At 37.9% G+C, this 6,271-nt stretch overlaps 1 pseudogene; it reads left to right on the top strand.

The window, feature by feature from the left end:
- The first annotated feature begins 1,888 nt into the window (after positions 1 to 1,888).
- On the top strand, positions 1,889 to 1,997 carry LOC113917593 (annotated as a pseudogene).
- The last annotated feature ends 4,274 nt before the right edge of the window (positions 1,998 to 6,271 follow it).

Genomic DNA, 6,271 nt, shown 5'->3' on the forward strand with positions numbered 1-6,271 from the left:
TACAAAGCAAAACAAACACCTATTTACTAGACCTTGGGAAACAAAACCTAGAGCAGAAACAAATTTCCCTGATTCTTATCCTTGCCTTGGGGTCCTGTAGAAAGATAGTTTGAGGGACCCCTGGGTGGCTCAGTCGGTTAGGCGTCTGCCTTTGGCTCAAGTCATGATCCCGGAGTCCTGGGATCAAGTCCTGCATCAGGCTCCTTGCTCGGCAAAGAGCCTTCTTCTCCCTCTTCCTGCTGTTCCTCCTGCTTGTGTGCTCTCACTCTCTCTCTGGCAAATAAATAAAATCTTTAAAAAAGAAGGAAAGAAAGGCTCAGGCTTTCAGGAAATGGTAAGAATCCTACATATATATGTATCTCCTATTTATAGTGGGTGCACTTTCTTTGGTTTTACTGGAAGTGAATTTTAGGGAGGATCAATCCATGGGGTCTTCTTTGAGACTCATCAAATCAAAATGTTCTTTTCTGAACATTCTTTTCTAAGAGGTTGCTGTGCAGTTTTCCAGCATGACTCCTACCAGGCTTTGGAAAGGCTTATATTTAGTAGTTACATCTGTCAGGTTAGTTGTTAGTTACAACACCTGTAATTAGACTGAATTTTGCCTTTTCTTTCTTCAAGAAGTGTATGAGTTGTAGTCTTCTCACACACAGATAGATCTAATTAAGCAGTGCTTTATAAATGAAGTTGGATTTTTTTATTCTATCAAACTTTTGGAATATCCTTTTATTTAAATCCAAAGAGATGATTGCTTTTACAACCTTGAGAATTTAGGGCCTAAATACCATAAGAATCTTTGAAATCTTTCCAGGATTTTGGTTAGTGTCAGGTAGTATTTCCCATAGGAGATAACTATTTGACATTTCATGGGTGGATGAACCCTCCTCTTCTCCAGTCCCACCTTGCCATAGGCTGTGCTTGTAGTTGCCACAGCTTTGAATGGATTATCTTTTTTAGCCATTTTTTCACTTTTATCTCCAATTGCTGTATTTCTTGGTAATGTAACTGTCTTGCTTTGATTTATTTTATTTTTTTATTTTTTAAAGTAGGCTCCATGCCCAGTGGGACTCAATATCACCACCCTGAGATCAAGACCCAAGCTAGATCAAGAGTCAGATACCAGGGGTGCCTGGGTGGCTCAGTGGGTTAAGCATCTGCGTTCAGCTCAGGCCATAGTCCCAGGATCCTGGGATTGAGCCCTGAGTCGAGCTCCCTGCTCAGTGAGGAGCCTGCTTCTCCCTCTCCCTCTGCCCCTCTCCCCCGCTCATGCGCTCTCTCTCTCGAGTAAATAAATAACATCTTTAAAAAGGGGGGGGGATGCCTGGGTGGCTAAGTGGTTAACAGTGTCTGCCTTTGGCTCAGGTCTTGATCCTGGAGTCCTGGGATCAAGTCCTGCATCGGGCTCCTTGCTCAGCGGGGAGCCTACTTCTCCCTCTGTCTGCTGCTTCCTCTGCTTGTACTCTCTCTGACAAATAAATAAATAAATAAAATCTTCAAAAAAACCAAAAAACAAAAAAACACACCTAACCGACTGAGCCACCCAGGCACCCCAGTAACTGTCTTGCTTTTAGATTCTGTTTTTCTTAGTATATGGCTCATGGTGGGAGACTGAGGATCTGCCTATGCCACTTATTTTCATTATTTTTAAACCTCTGAGGTAGAGGGACTTCCTGATTGGCAGATATTTTCTTCTGAACAGTAATGAAAACAACATTGGTTAGCACTTTTACAAGCCCGGAATACCCTTTCTGCTCTCAGTGTTTACAATGCTGGCATACATCACCTACTATTTTGTAAACACTGTTGAACTTATGAAATCTGTGTACTTGCTCTCTTTACTGATATAACCCACATAAAGATTCTGAACTTTGAGAGCAAATTCTTTATGATGCATAACTGGCTAAAGACTAGAAGAGTACCCAGTGTGCAATGGCTCCTTGGTAATGTATGCGGCCTGTTGATTGTATAGGTTCCCCTAAGGGACTTTGGAGACAGCCCTTTCCAGTGGGCATTGACGTCTGACCTCATGCTATCTCCAGTCTAGGCTGAAGACGGGTATGAGGGGTGTTTTGGAAAGCACAGTGGCCGGGGTCCATGTTGGCCAAGTCATCAAGTCCATTTGTACCAAGCTGCAGAACAAGGAGCATGTAACTGAGGCCCTACGCAGGACCAAGTTCAAGTTCCCTGGCTGCCAGCAGATTCACATTTCTAAGAAGTGAGGCTTGACCAAGTTTAATGTGGATGAACTGAAGATATGGTGGCTAAAGGAAAAGCAGCTCATCCCAGATGGCTGTGGAGTCAAATATATCTCTAATCGTGGCCCCTAGAATGAATGGTGGGTTCTGCAGTCATGAGAACCTGGGCACTGCCCCCTCCTTATTCATTCCCATCAGTAAATCCTACTTCCGGCCAAAAAAAAAAAAAAAGACTAGAAGAGTAAAATGTTTTTCTTCCTGTCAGCTAAAAGATAAATGTTTACTAAACTTCAACTGGTTATGATCACTAAATAAATTGATACACTTAAAAACTGGTATAACATCATGAATTTCATCTTCATGATTTCTGTCATATTTTCACACTACCGAAATTGTTAGTTTCTTATTAGTTTTCCTAAAACTGACTTACTTTTAAAAATTAAATAACTCTTTTAGCCACAATTTAAATAATGTAACTTAAATCACTAGTTTGATGTTCTGGTTATGTTTGTTTTAAAATTTTCTCAATTCACATTAAATTAGTCATGCAAGTATTACAATTAAAAAGTGTTTCACCATGTAATCAGCTAAAATCATTCTGTGTGATACCAGTAGTATATGCACAACACATTAGAAAAGACAGACAAATTGTTGGGTGGTCTACTGACTGAAGACGGTTCCCAAAGGTAATATTTTGGCTTTTCCATTTTTTTCCATTTTACAAAGCATTTTTTCTTCTCAGAGATTCTAACAGCACATATTATTTGATTTGGTAATGTTTATGGCTAACATGACTTAGTTGGAAGATATCCACTGATGAGTCTGCATTTAATTTTTGCTGAATAAAGTATTTTTTATAATAGCATACACATAATTATATAAATATGTGTTTTATAAATAAAAGAGTTTAATTACAGTAGAACAAGATAGTATAGTACATATTTGAAGGTTAGATAATTCTTGGATACCTCTTGTCATTATCTTGAAGGATTTACTTATTTGTTTACTTAGAGTGCTTTATTTTTCATTCTAGGGAATAGGTTTCCTGGTACTGCACAAGGAATTGAATGATGTGGGGATCATTAGTGGTGAAAAATTATCTTTTGACAACACTTTTGACTTGGAATCATTCCCTCTTGGTGATAAATCCAAAAATTTTCAACACTCGTTTGACATAGGGTTTTTGTTGCCAAAGGGTTTGTATCGGAGGGTACAAGTTTGCGTCTTAATTGGGGCAATGTATTATGAACAAGAACCCTTTATGTGATGGCTCATTATTTAGACAAGCTGTCATCTTAAGCTTTGGTAGTTTAGTAACAAGCATTTTTATTTTACTAAAATTTCAAAGAAATGTGTTATCACTCATGTTTCCAATGAAGAGCGTTGCTAAGCAACTTAATTTTTCAGGAAGGTCTAAATGACATTCAGTTTCAGTAAATGTTTGATCCTAGTTGCCTTCCCTTTTTTATCTATAAGAGCAGTCAGAGGACTATTCATGCATAAGGAAACAGAAGATTGCAGTGTATACTGGTTGAATTATATTTTGCTGTAAGAAATTTGATCTCTTGTTCTTATATTTGAACATGTATGGTTGAAATTCAGACCCCACATATCAGATCATAAGCATTAACTTAATGACCATAAGAATTAGAGGTGTTTTTTTTTTTTTTTTAAGATTTATTTATTTATTTGAGAGAGCGGGGATGGGGAGTTGGTGGTAGAGGGGCAGAGAGAGAGAGAGAGAGAATCCCAAGCAGACTCCAGACTCTGCAAGGAGCCCAACGTGGGGCCCGATCTCATGGCCCTGAGATCACAACCTGCGCTGAAACCAAGGGTCAGATGCTCAACTGACTGTGCCACCCAGGTGCCCCAAGCATTAGAATTCTTAATACCACTCTTCAAGGAAGAGGCAACTATTTCTCTGCTTCTTTTAATGTCATCCCATATTTTTAATATATGTGCTCTTTCTCTAAACTGCCTTGATAGTGCAGTACAGAATACAAGTCACCATATAAAATTTAAATTCTAACATATGTGAATTATATTTCTATAGATGTTTAAGTGTAATTTGCATTTCCTGTTTCTACTTATAAGGCACAAACTTGTGAAAACAGCCTCTTTATTTTATTGTTATACCATGCAGGTTTTTGGTGGGCAAAGAGTAATGTTGTTTATAATAATGAGAGGATTAATAATCCTTGAAACATGTTTCTTAACTAAGTTTGTTGTTTTTTGGTAGTATTGTTTTGCTTGTTTATTTTACCTAGAAAGTGCAGAAGATAGATGTGTGTTGCAAGGTTTGGAAAAGAAAAACAAAAAGCCAAATTGTTTTCTTACTAACTTAGAACAGATTATGCAAGGGAGTAATAAAGCTAATGGAGGTAGCCTTTTGGTGGAAGTTTGTTAGCTCAAAGGAGACCTGAAAGTTGGAAGTTCCAACCAATCATGACCACTAAATAGGTTCATGCATTTAAAAATCAGTACACCATCATCAGTGACCAAAATAAAATATGGTTGGGGTGCCTGGCTGGCTTAGTTGGTAGAGCATGTGACTCTTGATCCGAGGGTTGTAAGTTCGAGCCCCACACTGGGGATAGAGATTACTTAAAAATAAAATCTTAAAAAAAAAAAAAAAAACTTAAAAAAATGTACAGTTGTGTCATAGTTAAATATTTAAGAAAATCCAACAAAAGTTTTTTTAATTTCTTTTTAAGATTTTTTATTTTTAGAGGCACCTGGGTGATTCAGTCAGTTAAGCGTCTGCCTTAGGCTCTGATCATGATCCCAGCGTCCTGGGATGGAGCCCCGCATCTGGCTCCATGCTCAGCAGGGAGCCTGCTTCCCCCTCTCTCTCTGCCTGCCTGCCTACCTACTTATGATCTCTCTCTCTCTCTGTCAAATAAATAAATAAATAAAATCTTTAAAAAAAAGTTTTTATTCTTAAATAATATCTACACCCAGTGTGGGGCTTGAACTCACAACCCAAGATCAAGAGTTGTATGCTCTCCCTACTGAGCCAGTCAGGCACCCCTCGTAATGATTATTTGTATTTTGATTTTTTAACCTCATGTTTCTTAAACAATTTCATCAGCAGAAATTTCCAAAAAGATTCAACAATGTTTAAAGATTTTATTTATTTGGCCCAAAGAGAGAAAGAGCACAAGCAGGGGTTGCTGCAGAGGGAGAGGGAGAAGCAGGCTCTCCGCTGAGCCAGGAGCCGGATGTGGGGCTCGATCCCGGGACCCTGAGATTATGACCTGCGCTGAAGGCTTAATTGACTGAGCCACCCAGGTGCCCCAAGATTCAACAATATTAAGAAGACTTTTGTATTATCAGCTCCTGATCTTTAGGTGTTTTTAGGGAAAAAGATAATTTCATTATTTTCATGTTATTACTCAGTGTTTCTAAAAGAATGACCATAGGCATGAGAATTACCTGAAACTGAAAATTGCAGATCTCCAAGTCAAATTCTCATATCAAATGCTGATTTCATCTCTGAGGTTTGGATCCAAGAATCTGCATTTTTAACAAATACCATAGATGATTTTTCTCAGTAAAGTTTGGGAACCAGTGGTGTAAGTGATTTTTAGCTTCTCCAACAAACGTAAGATTTTGAAGACTAATTGAAATGATGGCTAATTTGTGAATATTTTCTAGTTGAACCCCAGCTAATTTAAACAAATGAAAAATCTATTGTGAAAAATACAAAAACACTGCAAAATAAATTTCAAGTGACCTATTAGCATCATTAACAGTATAATAATTGCTTTTAAGAAAACCTTTAAAAACTGAAATTAAAAAAAAACTATCTGAAATTTAAAAAAAAATATTTTCAAAATAACCAAAATAGATTTTATAAAGTAATACTACATGGTATGGAATGAATTGTCTCTCCTCCCAAATTCATAAGTTAAAGCCCTAATCCCCAGTGTGATGGTATTTGAGAAGGGAGACTTCGGAAGGTATTAGGTATAGATGAAGTCATAAGAGTAGGGCCTCCTGTCCTTATAAGGGACACTGGGGAACTTGCTCTTTCTGTCTCTGCCTTGTGAGGACATGAAGAGAGAGTCTGTAAG

Source organism: Zalophus californianus, chromosome 4 (genome assembly GCF_009762305.2).
Source record: "Zalophus californianus isolate mZalCal1 chromosome 4, mZalCal1.pri.v2, whole genome shotgun sequence".
Classification (NCBI taxonomy): domain Eukaryota; kingdom Metazoa; phylum Chordata; class Mammalia; order Carnivora; family Otariidae; genus Zalophus; species Zalophus californianus.